This window comes from Heterodontus francisci, chromosome 2 (genome assembly GCF_036365525.1).
Source record: "Heterodontus francisci isolate sHetFra1 chromosome 2, sHetFra1.hap1, whole genome shotgun sequence".
In the NCBI taxonomy this organism is placed as follows: Eukaryota; Metazoa; Chordata; class Chondrichthyes; order Heterodontiformes; family Heterodontidae; genus Heterodontus; species Heterodontus francisci.
The window spans coordinates 115,920,826-115,941,813 of NC_090372.1; the positions used below are offsets into that span (position 1 = coordinate 115,920,826).

General features: G+C 40.9%; 1 long non-coding RNA gene across 2 annotated transcripts in view; it reads right to left on the bottom strand.

Moving 5' to 3' along the window:
• Window positions 1-1,384: 1,384 nt before the first annotated feature.
• Window positions 1,385-20,988, bottom strand: part of LOC137379858 (uncharacterized) — a 30,809-nt gene continuing 11,205 nt past the window's right edge. Inside the window, exons 2-3 of one of the 2 annotated variants that reach the window (XR_010976928.1) lie at window positions 14,327-14,431; window positions 1,385-4,379 (exon numbers count right to left, since the gene is read on the bottom strand). This is a non-coding gene — a long non-coding RNA (uncharacterized lncRNA). The remainder of the gene's footprint in view (window positions 4,380-14,326; window positions 14,432-20,988) is intronic. The other variant, XR_010976927.1, reaches the window with a different exon arrangement.

The window sequence follows — 20,988 nt, forward strand, 5'->3', positions numbered from 1 at the left end:
ATTAGTGAAGCAGTTGGGTTTTTACAATAATCCAGCAGCTTTTGTGGTAATTAATTTTGATACTAGACCACAAATCAACAAATACATTAAATTTAATTTCGCAATTTGACATATTGGGATTTGAATTCATGTTGTCTGAGATGCAATCCTAGTACCAGAACCATTAATTTATCGTACTGGTCAGTTCTACCATTCATTTTGACAAGCTCTCAGTGCTTGAATCTAAATCCTAAATATTAAGTAAGAGCTGACACTGGAAGATCTGGTGGTAGTGGCCATTTCCAGCTTCTATGGGACTGCAAACTTTGCAGTGCATCAGCTTCAATACTGCAACTGGAAAAATGTCCTTTTCTTCATTGTGTGTGTTTATGTGTGTGTATGTAGATGTGCCTTAGTGCATATGTATGTGCTAAATCTGTAGGTTTCCATATATGTAGCTGCTGCAAACTTGTTCCAGAGTATCCAAATCATTACTTATTTGCACTTTTTTTTTTGAGTTGATCTGCCAAAGTTCATTGCTAGTTATCGTCTTTCTGGTCAAACTAAAATCCTAGAGGAAAGAAAATCTGAAACAGTTACCTTTTAGTGGAGTTAGCTGTCAGTAGGAGTGATAAGCGTATTTAACAGAGAATCACCTTGGAAAGAAGCCTTTAAACTCCTCATCCACACACAGGTGTCTTTGATGCCTATGGGACACACAAACTACTTGGAAACACCAATGCTGTGCATTGTCTCAGTTTTTTCTAAGCTTATGTTTACACGTTTCAACATTTTCCCCCAATAATTATAATAATGATCCACCACATTTGTTGATCTACAAGGATTTCACACTGGGCTTTTAAGTGAGACAAAAACAAAATCTAAACTATGGTGGCATTTGCATGCAGTGTCCTCAGGGCAACTACTGTGCATTATTTGAACAGCTGCTACCTTGGCACAATGTTTCCATGCAGCAAAAGTACTCTTTCAACACTGTGCATCTTGATTTCTTTTCTGAGGTGAGCATGTGCCAAACCTGTTTTCCTCTACTGGTAATAATTTTTTAAATTGCAGGTCATGGAGCTGTGAGCCTTTCAAGAGTTCAGTCTTTTTTTCAGGTCAATGCCACTGAAAGGGTCAAAGTTTCCTGAACTTGGAACCAGATCTGAACAACTACATATTTTCAGAGGTCAACCAGTAAGGGTTTCCACTTTATGTTTAAAAGGGCATTCTGTATTCTCTTTAAAACAGAAATAAGCCTTTTCCTTGACTTTTCATAAACTCTTACTGAAATTTGAAGAAATCATATGGGCAAAAAGTTGCTTATTACCAGGATTGTATTTTACAAGAACCACTATTCCATTCTACAACCAAGAGATAAATAATCTTGAAAAAGACTTGGGTCTATCAAGAATTGACTTTTATTGGATTTGCACACAAATGGATATCAATGTACAATATTCCCTGCTTGTCATTCTGCAATCATTTATTCAGAAATTTTTATTTTTTAATTTCTGCTTTTCTCCTCTATTATCCCCTTCTGTTCTGTGGGGGGATTGTTTCAGCCTCTGGTAGCCCACTTCAGTGGCCAGATTCTCCATGAATGCCACAGTGAATGTTGGTAGTGTATGGGAATGTGGAGGGCATCACAACCAAGTCCAATCTTAACTCAACTGTCATCTACACAGACGCACTTTCCATCACGGGGTAGCAGCATGGAGTGGGAGCAGACCAAATTTTGCTTTAATAAGATGACTTAAACTGTACAGTGTCCATTTCCTGTTTTACATCTTAATCATATCTAGTGTACAGATCATTTCTTGTCCAGACTCTGAATTTATGTAATTAATAAGAAGCTAACAAAAAGTTAAGTATACACCATCAAAGCTCCCTTGATAGTTCACTTGATTAAGACAGTTGAGCAACTGAGCCATGCAGATGGGGAAGATCCTAAGTTTTGTCTCCTGTCCATACTGAACCAGTGCAATTATATGCATTTAATAATTGTTCTCAGCAGCCCTGGGGAAATTCACATGGTTCCACTCCTAATCACTAGCTCATGATCCTGTTGGAGATACATCTGTAGGCATCAGTTGAGGACAAGCTTATATTCACTGTCTAGACACACCTATAAAGCATAGACATTGACTATTTTCTAGAGGGGGGGAGGCATCTGCGGAAGCATATCCCAGAAAAAAGTCAATATCATCCGGAAGGAGGAAAAGAATGGAAAAATAAGCTACAAAAGCACACAGCATTGTGCTAAGATAATTAAATGTCTATAGTAACATGAAATTAAACTAGAAAAGTGAGCACTTCTCATAGCAGTTGCCCAACTTCCTCTGTGTGAATCATATCTTCTTTTGGGCAGTAACAGAAGTGGACAACAGCTGCAGACTATTCTGGCAACATGGCAGGAGAGACAGTTGAGGCAGAAAAATGATGTAACTCATGCTAAGGAGGAGAGTACCTTTTCTGAATTATTTTATTTGAGGTCAAAATCATTCCTTTATGTTTCTTCAGTTTTCTTCCCGTTTTTCTCATTTCTTCAAGAGAATGAAATATGTTCCATGGATACCAACAGTCTTCCAGTACACCAGCTAAGTTAACCAGTCTTCATAGTTAATTAGTCCAATCGAACCATTCAGGAGATAGTTTTTTGCATGCCTAGCCTCAGGATAATGAGTCCCTGCTGAGATTAGCTAATTTATCACAAGATCATTAAATAACTATTTGTTCTATATCAATTCATCCCTTAAGTCCCCATTTCAGCATCCAATTGTTTCTCAAATGCATTTAGGGTTGTCGCTTGCTCCGCTCCACTGGGATAACCATTCCAAATGTTGATCACTCTCTGTGTGAAGGAGAACGCCCTCATTTCAGTCCTAAAGCTATCTTTGAGTAGGTTGAGCCTGTGTCTCTTTGACTTACTCCCATCATGTAAAGTAACATTCCAGCTTAACCTTTTCAAAACCATTTACTATCTTAGATATCTCTATAGGATCATGTCTCAAACATTTCCCTTCTAAGCTGAAAAGGCAGCGTCTCACCAGTCTTTCCTCATAATTCAGAGCTCTGACCCCAGGCATCAGCCATGTGGCCCTTCTCCACACTAGTTCCAAAACAACAACAACTTGTAAAGCATCTTTAAAGCATTAAAATGTCCCAAAGTGCTTCACAGGAGTGTTATCAAACAAAATCTGACACCGGGTTACATAAGAAGATACTCGGGTTGAAGACCAAAAGCTTGGTCAAAGACGTAGGTTTTAAGGAGCATCTTAAAGGAGGAAAGAGAGGTGGAGAGCTTTACGGAGGAAATTCCAGAACTCAGGCATGATTGCCAATGGTAAAGTGATTAAAATCAGGGATGCTCAAGAGGTCAGAATTGGAGGAGTGCAGATATCTCAGAGGATTGTAGAGCTGGAGGAGATAGGGAGGAGGGGGACCATGGAAGGATTTGAAAACAAGGTTGAGAATTCCAGTATTTGATGTCTCCCTTTGTCTCAGTTTCCAGAAGTAGGCACAGTCCTCAAGGTGTTGTCTGACTAGAGCAATGTACAGCTTGACAACTTTCTCTGACTAATATTCAACTGTTGTGACAATACATTTCAACATTTTGTTGCCTTTCTGGATTGGTGGTCTGCATTTGTTAGGCAGGCTTAGTGTTGCAGATACTAAGAATCCTTGGCCTGATTCCCTTTGATCATTAGATATTTTAACACCATTCATGGAGTATGTTTGTTGCTTATATTTCTATCCCATTTCCAGCACTTTGCATTAAAATTAAAATTGTTCTGCACGTATACTTATTTTGCCTAACTCACTGCAATTTCTGATCTGCTATTTCCACTTCTCTATTGAATTTGGTATCATAGAAAAAAGATAGAAACATAGAAAATTTATGGCACAGAAAGAAACCATTTGACCCATCATGTCTGTGCCAGCTCGTTAGTAGAGATATCCAATTAGTCCCACCCCCTGCTACTTTCCCCATAGTCCTGTAATGTTTTTATTTTCAAGTATTTAGCCAATTCCCCTTTGAAAATTGCCATTGAATCTGCTTCCACCATCCTTTCAGGCTGTGCATTCCAGATCATAACAACTTGCTGGTTTGTTCTGAGTTAACTAAGAGAAAATTCTTTTGGATCATGCTATTTTCATACAAAGCACTGTAGCTTTTTAACAGTATAACAAGAAAGGAATTACTGCCAATAAATAGTTATAGCTATTTTCTGAAATAATTGCTTTTAACAACAAGAGCAGCAGGGAAGAGTAATTGTGCAATGGGATGGTGGGGCACTGGAGATCTTGGTACTCTGCTAGACTGTTTACTAAGGTCAAAATATCCAAATGCTTTATTTTCATGTGTTCCTGGGTTTCTCAGATAAAATTTTTTGGTTCTGTAAGAGATAAAACAAACAATATTACCATCAAACAAACTAATGATAGACCGTATTAATGTCTTTAATCATAGCCTCCCTTACTGTCTGCTAAGTCATCACCTATGGCACACCTGCTAATGTATTTCACAGACATGACTTTTAACATATGTTTCCTAATTAATGGTTTTAATATCAACACAAAATTATTTTGGTGACATTGTAACATAGCACAAAAGATTCTTCCATGTAAGAAAGATTTATCTATCTTCAAACATAATTACAAACATACAGAAAGAAGAGTAATACGTCCTTGTTGGCCAAGACTACCTATTGATGAAGAAACATCCAGATTAATAAATTCATACACTTCCATGTAATTTTTGATATTTGCAACCTATGTATTATAGTTAGGATACTTACATAACAATATGAAAACATAGGAGTGTGCAAATAGTGGAGGGGGAAAGGACATGGGAGACATCTAACGTCCTTCACCTTGATGAGCACAAACACTTACAAGAAAGTGCTGGTGGATTTTACTCACAGTGAGGTAAAGGATATAAAAACAGAAAATGCTGCAAATACAGGCAGGTCAGGCAGCATCTGTAGTGGGAGAAACAGAGTGAACGATTCAGGTTGGTGACCGTTGATCAGAACTGGAAAAAGTTAGAGATGTGACAGGTTTCAAGCAAATACAGAAGCAAGGAACGGGGGAAAGAACAAAAGGGTAGATCTGAAATAGGGGACAGCAGGAGTGATTAAATGACAAAACGGATGATTGTCCAAGGCAAAAGGGGGTGGTAATGAGACAAGTAAAGAAACAAAAGATGGATCTAAAAGATGTGTAAAGGGGAAAAGCAGAATCATTACCAACAGTTGTGGTCTGACAAAATGGGGGAAGTGGTTATAATCTGAAATTATTGAACTCAATATTAAACCCAGAAGGCTGTGAAGTGCCTAATTGAAAAATGAAGTGCTGTTCCTTGAGCATATGTTGAGCTTCATTGGAAGAGTGAAGGAGATTGAGGACAGAGTGGGATGAAAAATAAAAATGGCCAGTGACCTGAAGCTCGGGTTCATGCTTGCGGACTCAATGGAGGTGTTCTGCAATGCTGTCACCCAATCTCACAGAATCACAGAATTGTTACAGCACAGAAGGAGGCCATTCGGCCTATCATGTCTGCACCAGCTCTCCGAATGAGCATTTCACCTAGTGCCATTCCCCCATCATCTCCTCGTAACCCTGCACATTCTTCCTTTTTATATAACTATCTAATTCCCATTTGAATGCTTCAATTGAATCTGCCTCCAACACACTCTCAGGCAGTGAGTTCCAGACTGTAAACACATGCTGCATGAAAAAGTTTTTCCTCATATCACTTTTGCTTCTTTTACCATTACGTTAAATCTGTGCCATCTCATTCTTGATCTTTTCATAAGCGGGAACAGTTTCTCCCTATCTGCTCTGTCCAGACCCCACATGATTTTGAATGTCTCTATCACATCTCCTCTCAGCCTTCTCTTCTCCAAGGAAAACAGTCCCAACTTCTCCAATCTATTTTCATAACTGAAGTTCCTCATCCCTGGAATCATTCTCGTGAATCTTTTCTGCACCCTCTCGTCCTTCCTAAAGTGCGGCGCCCAGAACTGGATGCAATATTCCAGCTGAGGCTGAACTAGTATCTTATACAAGTTCAACATAACCTCCTTGCCCCTATTAATAAAGCTCAGGATACTGTATGCTTTATTACCTGCTCTCTCAACCTGCCACCTTCAATGATTTAGTTTAGTTTAGTTTAGTTTAGAGATACAGCACTGAAACAGGCCCTTCGGCCCACCGAGTCTGTGCCGACCATCAACCACCCACTTATACTAATCCTACTCTAACTCCATATTCCTACCACATCCCCACCTGTCCCTATATTTCCCTACCACCTACCTATACTAGGGGCAATTTATAATGGCCAATTCACCTATTAACCTGCAAGTCTTTTGGCTGTGGGAGGAAACCGGAGCACCCGGAGGAAATCCACGCAGACACAGGGAGAACTTGCAAACTCCACACAGGCAGTACCCAGAATTGAACCCGGGTCGCTGGAGCTGTGAGGCTGCGGTGCTAACCACTGCGCCACTGTGCCACCCTAATATATGCACATATACACCCAGGTGCCTCTGCTCCTGCACTCTCTTTAGATTTGTACCCTTTATTTTATATTGTCTCTCTATGTTCTTCCTACCAAAATGTATCACTTCAAATTTCTCCGCATTGAACTTCATCTGCCACCTGTCCTCCCATTCCACCAACTTGACTATTCCTTTTGAAGTTCTACACTATCCTCCTCACAGTTCACAATGCTTCTAAGTTTTGTATCATCTGCAAACTTTGAAATTGTGCCCTGTACACCAAGGTCTAGGTCATTAATATATATCAGGAAAAGTCAGGCTCCCAATACTGACCCTTGGGGAACTCCACTACAAACCTTCCTCCAGCCCGAAAAACATCCATTAACTACTACTCTTTGTTTCCTGTCACTCAGCCAATTCCGTACCCAATGTTGCTACTGTCCTGTTTATTCTATGATCAATCTGCGTTTGGTCTCCCCAGTATAGAGGAGACCGCATTGTGAGCAGCAAATACAATATACTAAATTGAAAGAAGTATAAGTGAATCACTGTTTAACCTGGCAGAAATTTTTGGGGACAGTGGGGAGGGAGGAAGTAAAAGGGCAAGTGTTGCTTCTTCTGAGCTTGCATAGGAAGGTGTCGTGGAAAGGTAAGGGACTGTTGAGAGTGATTAAGGAGTGAACCCGAGTGTCGGGGAGGGAATGGTCCCTTCAGAATGCTGAAAGGAGAGGGGAGGGGAAGATGTGTTTGGTGGTGGCATCACATTGGAGGTGGTGGAAATAGCAGAGGATGATCCATTAAATGTGGAGGTTGTTGGGTGGAAGGTGAGGACAAAGGGATCCCTATTGGGAGGGAGGGAGGGGAAGGGATGAAAGCAGAAGTGTGGGAAATGGTTGGACACAGTTGAGGGTCCTGTGAACCCCATTAGAGGGGAATCCTCGAGGTAAAAGAAAGACATATCAAAAGCACTGTTATGGAAGGTGACATCATCAGAACAGATGCTGTAACTAGTGGCGTGCACAGTAACTAGTGGGGTGCCAAAGGGATCAATGCTGGGGCCTCAATCATTTACAATCGATATTAATGACTTGGATGAAGGGACCAACTGTATTGTAGCCAAATCTGCTGGCTATACAAAGATAGGAAGGAAAGCAAGTTGTCAGGAGGACACAAGAGTCTGCATAGATAGGTTAAGTGAGTGGCCAAAAATTTAGCCGATAGAGTATAATGTGGAAAAATATGAGGTTGTCCACTTTGGTGGGAAGAATAGAAAAACTGAGTATTATTTACGTGGAGAGAGACTGCGGAATGCTACAGCACAGAGGGATATAGGTGTCTTTGTACATGAATCACCAAAAGTCAGCATGCAGGTACAGCAAGTAATTAGGAAGGCAAATGGAATGTTGGCCTTTATTGCAAGGGGGATGGAGTATAAAAGTAGGGAAGTCTTGCTACAACTGTACAGGGCTTTGGTGAAACCACACCTAGAGTACTGTGTACAGTTTTGGTCTCCTTATTTAAGGAGGGATGTACTTGCATTGGAGGCAGTTCAAAGAAAGTTCACTAAGTTGATTCCTCAGATGAAGGGGTTTTCTTATAAGAAAAGGTTGAGCAGGTTGGGCCTTTACTCATTGGAGTTTAGAAAAATGAGAGGTGATCTTGTTGAAACATATAAGATTCTGCAGGATCTTAACAGGGTTGATGCTGAGAGGATGTTTCCCCTCATGGGGAATCTAGAACCAGGGAATAGAGTTTCAAAATAAAGGGTTGTCCGTCTAAGATGGAGATGAGGAGGAATTTCTTCTCTCAGAGGTTGTTAATTTTTGGAATTCTCTTCCCCAGAGAGCTGTGGAGGCTGGGTCATTGCATATATATTCAAGGCTGAGCTAGACAGATTTTTGAACTATACTGATTTTAAAGGGATATGGGGTGAAGGCACACAAGTGGAGTTAAGACCACATCAGATCAGCCATGATCTTATCGATTGGTGGAGCAGGCTCGAAGGGCCAAATGGCCTACTCCTGTTCCTATTTCTTCTGTTCTTATGCAACAGAGACAGGAAACCTTGGAGAATACAAACATACAAACATGGAATAGTCCTGACAGGATAAAGTAAAAGTTAATGGATATGCTATTTTATAAGGAGTCAGTAAGGCTGATAGTAAACAGAGGAATCTCAGATGAATGTATTCAGCCATTATTATTGCCAACAGTAATTTCTAGATTAATGTTTCAAATGGTAATATGGAGTTCAGGATGCAAATAGATACTGTGCAGTCCACTAGATAGGGAAGAAGGAGACACTATTGGCTAAAAGTTTCACTTTCCTGAGATCATAGATATAGTTATCACTTTAATTTTCTAGGGTTAGAAAACAGGACTGATGAAAGAACCCAATGTTGAAGATAGGGAACAGGAGTTCATGAAAGCTACAGTATGACTGACAACAGAGTCAATTTATCAGTGCTTAAAATGTCTCCAAGGAAATAAAAAACAGGTGTGCTGCATGTCATTTACTGTGATTGCTGTACCATAGAGAACCTACACTAAGAATTGGAGGGTAGCCTCAGTATAATGATCATTCCTGAGGAAATCATACTCCAGCATATTCATTAGTGCCATGATGCATTTCTATCCCAAAGTTGTAAACATTTAATCAATTCATTTAAATTAGAAAGTGGATTATGTATCCAGTTTTAGTATATTAAAAATTCTTAAACTGCATGTATTAAGTAATCTTTTCAGAACTTACTCTGAGTTTTGTAAGTGTATTCTACGAATACCTTCCAATTTCTCAATGCTTTCCAATGGCTAAATCATTTTATTGGATGCCTGGGCAAGAATTCACTGTGATTTACCACAGGAAAGAACTCAGGGCTGAGATCTATTATTAAGTACTTGAGAAGGGGACAGGTGATTTGTTCCCAGGGGGGGTAAATACGTACCAACATACTATATAGATGTCCAGAGGATACTACTGGCAATCCCAAGGTTTCAATCTTCAAAAAACAATAGTTATGGTAATCACTGTTGCAAGAGAATCTTTAACCTTCAGGGCTAAATAAGGGTGCTGTTAAAAGAGGTGGAACTGATCAGAGGTGCATAAGAGGGGTACAGCTTCATTCACCCTTTAATTGCCACTCCCTCTCTCTCTGGGAAAGGATTCTTCCCTTCCTCAGTAACTCAGCATGTGGGAAATTGGGAATAATCCATTTCTAACTACTGACTACTGCTAATGAGTTCGTAGCTCATTGACTAAGGTGCTGCTTGAAAATCTACAGTGGGGCAGTTCTGAACGTAACTCCTGAGAAAAGTTCACCAGGAATCTCCACCTGTTGAACTTGCCAGGAGGAGGTTACATAATTTGTGTCCCAATGGCCTATGTCCACACAACTGGGGACACATCTAGAGCACCCACTTGGAAGTCTGGCCAAAGATTGCTTAGCTAGGGGAGTGCTGGATCCCCGCTCCCACCCTGATATCAACAGGGAGGTGCCCCTGCATATCACTTTGTACTGCCAGGTGGTCCCCAAACTCACCAGTACTCAGGAAGTTACAGCTTGGCTGGACAGGCATACCTCTACTGACCATATGCCAGGTCCCACTGGAAGGGTAGGGCTTTCACTCTTAGCCCAGCATCTTGATACACCAATAACCATGTTTGGGACAGGTGGAGGCTCTATCCTCAACATGAAATAGAGAAATCCCTGATATAAGGGTGGGAGGTAGAGGGAAAGAACAAAAAGAAAATAAATTAAAGTGTATAGGAATGAACACTGTCGTTCAGCTGTGGTGAAACAGAGAGTTGGAGGAAAGCTTAGACAAAAAGATACATTTTAAGATAGTTTGTAATAGTGAAAACAGAAACAGAGAAGAGGGATGAATGGAAGGCAATTCCAAAGTGTAAGGTCAAGGCAGTTTTAGGTTTACACACTAATGGTGGAGTGAAGGGAAGGGGTGATGTACAAAAGGCCAGAATTGGAAGATGAGAAGGTGAGAGGGGTTTTAAGGCTGGAAAACGTTGCAGAGAAATGGTGAATGGGGTCATGGAGGGATTTGAAGACTAAGATTAGGATGTCACATTAAGTTAATTGGGGGATAGGTAGCCGATGTAGGTCAGCAAAGATGGATAGGCCAGTGGGATTTACTTTGTCATGGGAAACAGTTGGCTGAGCTTTGAACAAGTTATGGTTTATGGAGAGTGGAGGATAGGAAGCCAGCAAGGCGACCTTAGAGAAATTGAGTTTAGAGGATACAAAAGTATGGATAAATATTGGAATTGTGCTAGGGGCGGAGGCATAGAAGGTTGTGGAGCTGGAAATAAATTATCTTGTCGATAGATAGGATGTTAGGTTTGAAACTCGACTCTGGGAAAAATAGGATGCCAAGGTTTTATGCAGTCTGATTCAGCCTGACTGAGGGGTGGAGGGAGAAGGCAGAACCAGTGGCAAGAGAGCAGAGTTTATGTCAGAGATCAAAAATAATGACTTCATTCTTCCCAATGTTCTGTTGAAGTAACTTGTAACTCATTTGGGATTTGGTGAATGTCAGCTTGGCTCTGTGGTTGTACACTTGCCTGAAGACCTAGGTTTAAATCCTATTCCAGGACTTGAGATAGTAATCAGTGCAGTACTGAGGATGTGTTACATTATCAGAGCTGCTATCATTTCAATAAGGTATTAAACCAAGGCATTGTTGCATTTATCCCTCAACCAATATTACCAAAACAGAGTAACAGGACATTTGCCTTACTGCTCTCCACAGGATCTTGCTGTGTGCAAATTGTCTGCCATATTTTACCACCTAACAACAACATTTAGATTTCTAAAGTAATTTATTGGCTATGAAGCACTTTGGGATGTCCCAAGGACATGAAAGGTATCATATAAAGAGAATGACAAGGGATCATGGGAATAAGAGTTGTGTGTCATCAGCATGTGCTGAATCTAGTTCCATGCTGTGGGTGACGTCACCGAAGGGCAGCATGTAAATGAGAAAGTGGAGAGGCCGGATTGTCGAATTTATTGTTGCTGTCCTTTTTGTGTGGCTTGTTCTCCATTTAAGTTGAAACTTGAGTGGTCTGGTAGAATTGTTTCCAGAAGGCAACAGCGGGGTTGAGCTAAACTTAGCAAGTCACAGATATGGAGAACATTTCTCTCAGTACAGTATCGTTACATCTGTGGAGTTTATCAGATGTATATATGATATTGTTTGTATAAAAAAAAGCATGTGATTCCTCTGTAACAAGCAGTTTGTTCCAGTTCTCAATTAAAACCTTTTTTGAATAATCAAAAAAAGTTCTAAGAATATAAAGAGTGTCTATTGACATTTTGTGGCAATTTATAGATCTGATAAGTAGGTTTTTTAAGAACGAGAGTTGGGTTTGCAAGTGTTCCTGTTTCTGATCAGTGGTGATAGCTTTTTGTATCTGGCAGATATTTGAATAAATTGGTATGATTAACTAAATTTGCTAAAGCACTCAGAAAATCGTAAAAGATGATTTTTAGTGCTAGATGTGTGATATTTTAGTGTAATGTGTACATTGGTTTCATATGCTGGACTTTTAATTATATAGATGCCAAAATTTTAATAATTGCCAATTGTTATTAGCCTGTAGCTCTCACAGTCAATACATAGATAATAAGTTACTTAGGCAACTAGGCAAGGTACCTGGGCATTGTAATGTAATAGTCTCAAGAAATTCAATATTCCAGAGGTAAAGTTAACAGAGCAGGAAGGGAGGAGTGAAAGGAAAGGCAGTCTCATGGAGATTATGTGGTTGCTTTCTAACATAACATAGGATTAAGTATTTAACAGTCCACCAGAAATTATTAGTACCCTGGAAGCAAGTTAAAACAGTTTCTAGTGAACAGCACTAGAAGCATCACCAAAAAAAAAAGCATTGCATCAGGAGAAAAAAACTTTAAAAATTAATTTCAACAAATATATCAGAAGAATAAAATAGCAATTGAAAGACAGTGGGCGAATAAAGGAAACCAGGAAGCAAAGTTAAGAATTATTTTGAAAGATTAACAACATTAAAATGTTTAAATGACAGGCAATCACATGAAGACAAGTTGATGATCATTAAAATTAATTCTGGAACATGTAAAAATGAAAGGCAGCAAGAATCATCTGTGGAACTTTTTGCAGTTAATTACAAAGTAGGCAGAATGTCAAAGCTCAGCTAGGTCCCATAAATGGGATGTTAAATAGAAATGAGTTCAATAATTTAGGCTGAATAGGAAATCAGGAAATGGCAGATGTGTCAAATTAATTATTTATATCAGGCTTGGCAAATGAAAACTGGACAAATTCCAGATTCAGTCAAACTGGTTTGGGAAACTATAACATATGTGGAGGTCAGTAAAACATGTGTTGTGAAGAAACTTAAAGAATGTCCGCAGGGCACTAGGACCAGATGGGATTCGCTTTTGAATCTTTAGGGAAATGAGTTAAAGGAAAATGTGGGACGCTGATTAATATTTTTATGAGTTCCATTGATATGAGGGTGAACTTGAATGCTCGAGGATAGCAAATGTAATACCACCATGCAAAAAGAAAACAGATCAGTTGATTTGAACATGAATGCTGCAGAAATGCTCAAGACCATCCTATTGGACACTTTTTGCATTTGTTTAACTATCACAGCCTTATAATTAGTAGTTATATTGTTTTGAGAAGCAACAAGTTGTGCCTCATGAATTTACAGAATTGCTTTGAGGAGAGACCAAATTATTGATGAAGATTATCCAGTGGATTTAAAATATAAAGGACGATTTTAACCCTACCTGCCTGTTGAAAACGGGACCGACAGTTAAAATCAACTGGTGACTTATCTGTTGATGTCCCGCATACATCCTCCAATTTTCCTTTTTAACCTGCTCTTCTAAGCAGGTGACAAGGGCACCTGCCTGCAACTGATAGGGTCCTTCGTTAAATATGCAGATCAGGGTCTGATAATATAATTGGGCCCAATTAATCTTAAATCTGCTCGGATCGGATGGGCTGGATTTTATGGCCCTCTGAGGCGGGGTTGGAGGTGGGGGGGGCCCATAGAATTGCGATGAAAGGTAGGGAGTGGAGGGCCCATCGCCAAGTGATTTTCTAGGGGCGTGATAAGCCAACAACAGCTTTCCCACCCAGGAGCTAATTGAGTGCTTTAAGTGGCCTCTTAATGACCACATAAAGGCCTCTTTCCGCCCACCACTGGGATTTAACCAGCGACGGGGGGTGTCTCTGCCATGTGGAGAGGTCGCCCAGTAATACGAGGCACCCTCCTTGTGGGCTTGGGGGAGCGTCCCTCCTCTGTGTACAATCTGTGGCCCATGGAGGACTCTCGCTGGGAAAACTCCACCTCCCTGGATCCCCTCACCCTCCACTACACGCTGACTGCCACCCCCCCCACCCCACCTCGCCAGGGCCTTCCGGACTGACCCCGGCAACCCTGCCTCACTTACCTGAGGTAGTGCTGGTCTGTGATTAGCCGGCAGCTCTTGGAGGTTGGGATTCCCATCTTTAAAGGGACAAGGATCCTGATGCCGGCCACTTAAGTGCTGGAACAATGCAAGATTGCACCGCAGGGGGTCTCGGAAAGGCTGAGGTAAGGCACCTCCAATCTTTTCTTCTGGCGTTGGGAGGCCTGCTGGCACCACGAATCCTGCCCAATAAGCTAACATGGCTAACCCACAAAGTGAACAAAGCAGGAAGAGGATCCAGGACTGGAAGAGGAACAGGGATTTTTTTTTACTTTGGCCAGGAGATACAAGGATGCTCTACACCCCCACTCCCCCAGCTTCCCTCTCATGAGACCATCCTGAAACCCCCTATCTGCAACATACCTGAGTGCTTGTGAGCCTCCCATTGATGGATTCTCGCGTTGCTTCAACAGGTGAGTGTTCAGTAAGGAGAGTGGTTGTTCACCGTCTAGGTTGGTGTCGGCTTACCTGTGATGTTAAACAAAATCTTGATTTGCATCTCCAATTGCAAATATTACATATGAAGTCACTGTTGGAGGGGTGGGTGAAGGCACTGGCTTTGCAGTGTGATCATTTGTCCGGTAAGGACTCTGTTCTCCTCAAATGTTGAGATTACTTGATGACAGAGACTTCTCCATTTGGATCTGTCCATGTTTCTCCTGCTGTTCACTTCTCTCCACTGGATAGCAGCGGCTTCCCACCCATTTTGGGCTGGCAGCTGACTGGCAGCATCCAAGTGAGACCTGGAAGTTAAAATGATCCGTGCCTCCTGCTCACCATAACCAGCAACCCCACCCCCACTGTCCGTCTGATGACATACTCTACATGGTCTGTTGTAGATCTGATGATGTTCATGTTAATCATAAACTATGTGTCAGTAACATTATTATAATTACATAGGAACATAGGATTATTTGGGATCAGAAAAGACCATTTTGGTTCCAGCATTTAGGAAAAGCATATCCTATGATAACTCTCATACGCTTTATTAAAGTTTTCTTCAGATACTTGTTTAACTCTTTTTCAAATTTGCTGATACAATCAGTCCCAATGCCTCCTTTGCAGTCCATTCCATGTATTCACCATCCTCTAGATATAGTTTAGTACCACCACCTGATGGGAACTAAGAACGTGGGCGTTAAGTTGGAGGGGTGAGTTCGTGCCGTGTTCCCATCCTCCACCATTTTAACTAACCTGAAATCAGGCATGGGAAGGACATGTGACCTCCCCAAAGGAATGAGGGCCAAATTTAAATAGCAAAGTCACATCCTGTCCAGATATCTGGTAGAATAATACTATTTTAATTATAGTACCGTTGTTTATTATCCTTTCTGAATCTCATGACTTTGCATTTGCTCACATTAACAGTTATCTGCATTCGCCAGCCAGGCTCCAGAATCTTAAAAAAAAGACTTGCATTTATATAGTGCTTTTTACCTCCTCAGGATGTCCCAAAGTGCTTTACAGCCAATTAAGTGCTTTTGAAATGTAGTCATTGTTGTAATGTAGGAAATGTGGTCATCAATTTGTGCACAGCAAGGTCCCACAAACAACTATGAGATAAAAAAAAGCGAATCTGTTTTTGGCGGTGTTGGTTGAGGTATATATACTGGCCAGGATACAAGAAGAAATCTTCTGCTCTTCTTCAATAAGTGCTGTGGGATCCTTTACATCCACTTGAAAAGGACCTCTCCTGAAAGATGGCACCTCCAGCAGAACAACAATCCCTCATTACTACACTGGAGTGTCAGCCTAAATTATGTGCTCTCTGAAGTGGGGCTTGAACCTGCCAGCTTGTTCCCTGGATTGAGTCTCTACCTAGTTAATATCATCTGCAAATTTGGGAGTGTTTAATTTCTGTCCCCACCTCCAAGTCATTCATGTACATTTTAAACAGCTAGTTACCTCCTTCCATTCTGATCTATCCCCATGTACAACCATCCGTTGCTTCCTATTTGAGCTAATTTTTCAATCCATTTTAGAAGAACTCCATCTTTTAACTTTGTGCACTAGTCTCCTGGGTGGCATTTTCGCAAAAGCTTTGCTGAAATCTAGGGAAAAAATTCACAGTGTTCCCCTGGTTCACAAGATTTTTCTTCTCCCAAGAACTCCCAAGAGATTCATCAGGCAAGCCTGCAGTGCATTTCCTGTTTTGATTTGAGATTTCTATCATTTGCCATTTTTCTTTTAACTACTGGTAGGTGGCCTGCTTTCCTTCACCTGCTCACTTTCTCCTTTCAATGCTATTTTGCAGTTAGATTGAGTGTTGATGCAACAAATAAGAGGGAGCCAACTAACCTTTATTTAGTATTAAATCAAGTTCCATCATGTTTTCCATCTGCTTGAGATTTCTGTACTATTGATTATTTATAGCTTTGCAGTGCATCCATTTGTGATTGGAATTAGGAATAAGAGAAGCCACCTACAAAGTTTAACATGTTTTAACTTATTGATGTGACATGTAATTATTAGCAAGCTGATGATAGATAAGAACTACAGAATGCCATAACAAATACCTCTCCTTCACCACTACCACCCCACCTTTTCCCTCCTGGCTTTTTGCCATGTGTGCATGTTTGGGGGGAAATTAAGGATGAAATTTGACACTTCTTTGCTACACTTTCAATACTGAAGCAAAGCAACAAATCCTAAAAGCTTATGGATCAGAACAGTCAGTTCCCAAGTTCTAAGGAGGAGGAAGTATTAGCAAAGTCACACAAGGTGCTCTGAAAATTCTTAAGTGACATCAACCGCAGCTCATTAAATAGGAGGGTGGTAAAGCTGATATTCACAATACTCATTTTAACCAGAACAGCTCCTCACTCCACAAAACACCTTTTCATGAGCAATGAATTGGCACCTGCTGTGTGGCCTGAGAATGCACTTGCTCCACTGGGGAGTGGGCAGACCCAGGCAGGATGGAAGAGCAACAGCAAACAGAAGCCACATGCTGAGAATACCTTTGTTTCCAAAGGACTCAGCAAAATCATAGTGACAAAAACCAACATCCGCAGCATGTCACTTATCAAGCAATGATCTTCTTTAAAACCTTTGAAAGAGAGGAAATGAACCTCTGCTCAATTGTACACTGAATAAGGTTAGTTGTAGTGCGAAGACAATGAAGTCCAAAAATGATCGTGATGTCAGATACCAACTTTCTTGAGCTGCAATGATGCAGCTTTACTTTAATATCAGTCTCAGCCACTGGCATCAGGTGTATTGACAGATGGTACTAAAGAAAATGAGGTTTCACAGCGCTTGGTATGCCAGAAAAGAATGTAATTTAATACAGGTCCATCTGAGGCCCTTTATAGTACTTTAAAGTATGATATGTGCGCAGTTTACAGGTGCAGTCATAGCTGCATCTAGTGTACTAGCTTCCAAAGGCTGATGCTAACTAATGCTTTTACAAGAAACCAGAGCATTAGCACATTTTATACATTGTAATGAATTTATCAGTTATAAAGCAAAAAAGGACAATACTGATCAACATTTACTTTCTACTTCAAAATTTCAAAAAATAGGAAATGTAGGCCACACTTCAAAATATTAGTAAGTAATACAGTGTACATGGTGTCAAACATCTGTACATGTCCCGGAGCAAGAAATGAGTGTGATGAGTAAGTTGAGAGATTATGGTTAGTTCAATGAGAAATTAAGAAGTCTTGTTCACACCAGAAAGGAACATTTTTAGAATGCAAATCATCTTTCTTCTGTGAAATTTGAATGATATCCTCTATTTTATTGCCATTGAATGCAATTAGTTTTAGTTTAATTTTTAAAAAATGAGAAAACAAATGGTGAATGAAAGCTGTTCCTGGTCATCAATTATCTTGTGGGAAAAAACAATATTGTACCTTTAGAAGTACAGTGTGACTGAGAGCACTAAATGTGTGGGTGCAAATAACCACTCCCCAGCACTGTGGACAAATAACCACTTCATAGACGTCAAGATCTCGCAAAGTGCTTTATAGCCAATTAAGTACTTTTTAAAGTGTAGTCTCTGTGTAATTTAGGAAAGTCACAAGCCAATTTGTGTACAGCAAGCTCCCACAAATGGGAACCATCTTCTTAAACCCCTCTCTCATGACTCTTTCACCCTCACCTCCAACAAGTGTGAGGAGCTCTTGGATTTCTTTGTCACTAAGATAGAGACCATCTGTTCAGTGGTCTCTGCCAATTCTCTCCCTTCCCCTAGCCTACCATGCCAAACTTCCTCTAAAGCTCCCCCATGCTTTAACCCTGAACTCACATCATTCTTTAGTTTCCTTGACCCCATTCCCAATAAAATGCTAACCCCTGAACTTACCTTTCTAGTTCCCAATTTACCTGATATTGTTAATGGTTCTCTCTCGTCAGGATCTGTCTACATCCCGTACAAATCTGCCATCATCAACCCTTCTCAAAATAGCCACCCTTGACCTCCTTGTCTTTTCAAACAACCACCTCCTCTCCAAGCTCTGTTCCTTCTCCAAAGTCCTTGAACAGTTGTCACCTCCCAAAGCCATGACCAGCTTTCCTGGAACTCCATGTTTGAATCCCTCCATCAGGTTTTCGCTCCTGCCACAGTACTGAAACGCCCCTCATCAAAGTCACAAATGACATCCTACGTAACTGTGACAAAGGTAAACTATCCCTCCTCATTATTCTCAACTTTTCTGCAGCCCTAAACATAGTTGACCACACCATCCTCCTCTAACGCCTCTCGCTTGTCTTCCAGCTAGTTGGAACTGCCCATGCCAGGTTCTATTCTTATCTATCCATTCATAGCTACAGTATCACCTGCAATGGTTTCTTTTCCCGCTCCCACATTGCTACCTCTTGAGTCCCCCAAGGACTTAACCCACTTCTATTTCTCTATTTCTTCTATTTTTTGTGGTATATATTCACGATTTGGATGTAAATGTAGGGGGCATGATCAAGAAGTTTGCAGATGACACAAAGATTGGTCGTGTGGTAGATAGCGAGGAGGATAGCTGTAGGCTACAAGAAGATATTGATGATCTGGTCAGATGGGTAGAAAAGTGGCAAATAGAATTCAAACCGGAGAAGTGTAAGCTGATGCATTTGGGGAGGTCAAACAAGGCAAAGGAATACACGATTAATGGGAAAATACTGAGAAGTGTAGAGGAAGTGAGGGACCTTGCAGTGAATGTCCACAGATCACTGAAGGTAGCAGGACAGATTGATAGGGTGGTTAAGAAGGCATATGGAATCCTTTCTTTTATTTGCTGAGGTATAGAATATAAGAGCAGGGGCATTATCCTGTAACTGTATAAATCATTGGTTAGGCCAAATCTTGAGTACTGTGTGCAGTTCTGGTCACCTCATTACAGAAAGGATGTAATTGCACGAGAGAGGGTACAGAGGAGATTTACGAGGATGTTGCCAGGACTGGAAAAATGCACCTAGGAGGAAAGATTGGATAGGCTGGGGTTGTTCTCCATGGAACAGAGAAGGGTGATCAATTTGAAATGTACAAAATTTTGAGGGGCCTGGATAGAGTGGAGGTGAAGGGCATATTTTCATCAGCAGAGGGTCAGTGACTAGGGGGCTTAGATTTAAAGTGATTGGTAGAAAAATTAGAGGGGAGATGAGGAAAAACCTTTTCAGCCAGAGGGTGGTGGGGGTCTGGAACTCACTGCCTGAAAGGGTAGTTGAGGCAGAAACCCTCAACTCATTCAAAAAGAGACTGGATGTGCACCTCAAGTACCGTAATCTGCAGGGCTATGGACCAAATGCTGGAAGGTGGGATTAGGATGGGTGGATCATTTTTCGGCCAGCACAGGCACGATGGGCCAAGTGGCCTCTTTCTGTTCCTTAAACTTTCTATGATTCTGTGATTCTATCTATTTTCTGCCCCTTAGTGATTCCATCCAAAAACACATAAGGTCTCCATATACATCGATGCCACTCTGCTCTACATCACCAGCATCTCCCTTGATACCTCCACTGTCTCTGATTTGTCATACTGCTTATCCGACATTCAGTCCTCAATGAGCAGAAATTTCCTCCAATTAAATAGTGGGAAGACCGAAGCCATTGTCTTCTGTCTCTGCCACAAACTCCATTTCATAGCTACCAAATCCATCCCTCTCCTTGGTCAATATCTGTGTCTTACTCAGACATTCACAACATTGGCACCCAATTTGACCCTGAGATGAGTTTCTGACTACACATCCACTCCATCACCAAGACAGCCTACTTCCACATAGCATCCATCTCCACTCCACCTTGTAAGAAATGGCTGTCTAATAACCTTATAAAATTTTAAGAAATTAACTGCATATTACAGAAATAGTTCTTTCTCTCTCTTATTAAGAAAGATTCTATAGTAGTCTGCTGGGCTGACAGACACATGACAGCGTAGATCTGTTATCTCTGCCAAGGACAAGAGACTAGCACATGTTCTGAAACAAGACATTCCTAAAGTTTGAAAAGGTGGGAATCTCATGACCCATATCTAAACCAACTGTCTGAGTGTAGGTTAAACAGGATGGCCTAGCAAGTAAAAACAAGAAATGCTGGAACCACTCAGCAGGTCTGGCAGCATCTGTGGAAAGAGAAGCAGAGTTAATGTTTTGGGTCAGTCCGATGTGCACATCTCTGTCCTGGGATTGCTGCAGTGCTCCAGTGAACATCAACGCAAGCTCGAGGAACAGCATCTCATCTACCGATTAGGCACACTACAGCCTGCTGGACTGAATATTGAGTTCAATAATTTCAGAGCATGACAGCCCCCCATTTTACTTTCATTTTTAGTTATTTTTTCTTTTTTACAATCTTTTTTTTGCATTTATTTCATTTCATTGTAGTTTGTTCAGTTTGCTTACCCACTGTTTTTTTTCAGGTTTGCACTTGCTGCTGTTCAATATTCAGTCCGTTAGCACCTAATCTGTACTAATGCTTTGTCTTTCAACACACCATTAACATATTGTTTGCCTTTGCTCCATGACCTTTTGGTCAGCTATGTGGCCTTGTCTAATCTACACCTTCTCCTTTGTTATCTCTTGCCCCACCCCCAC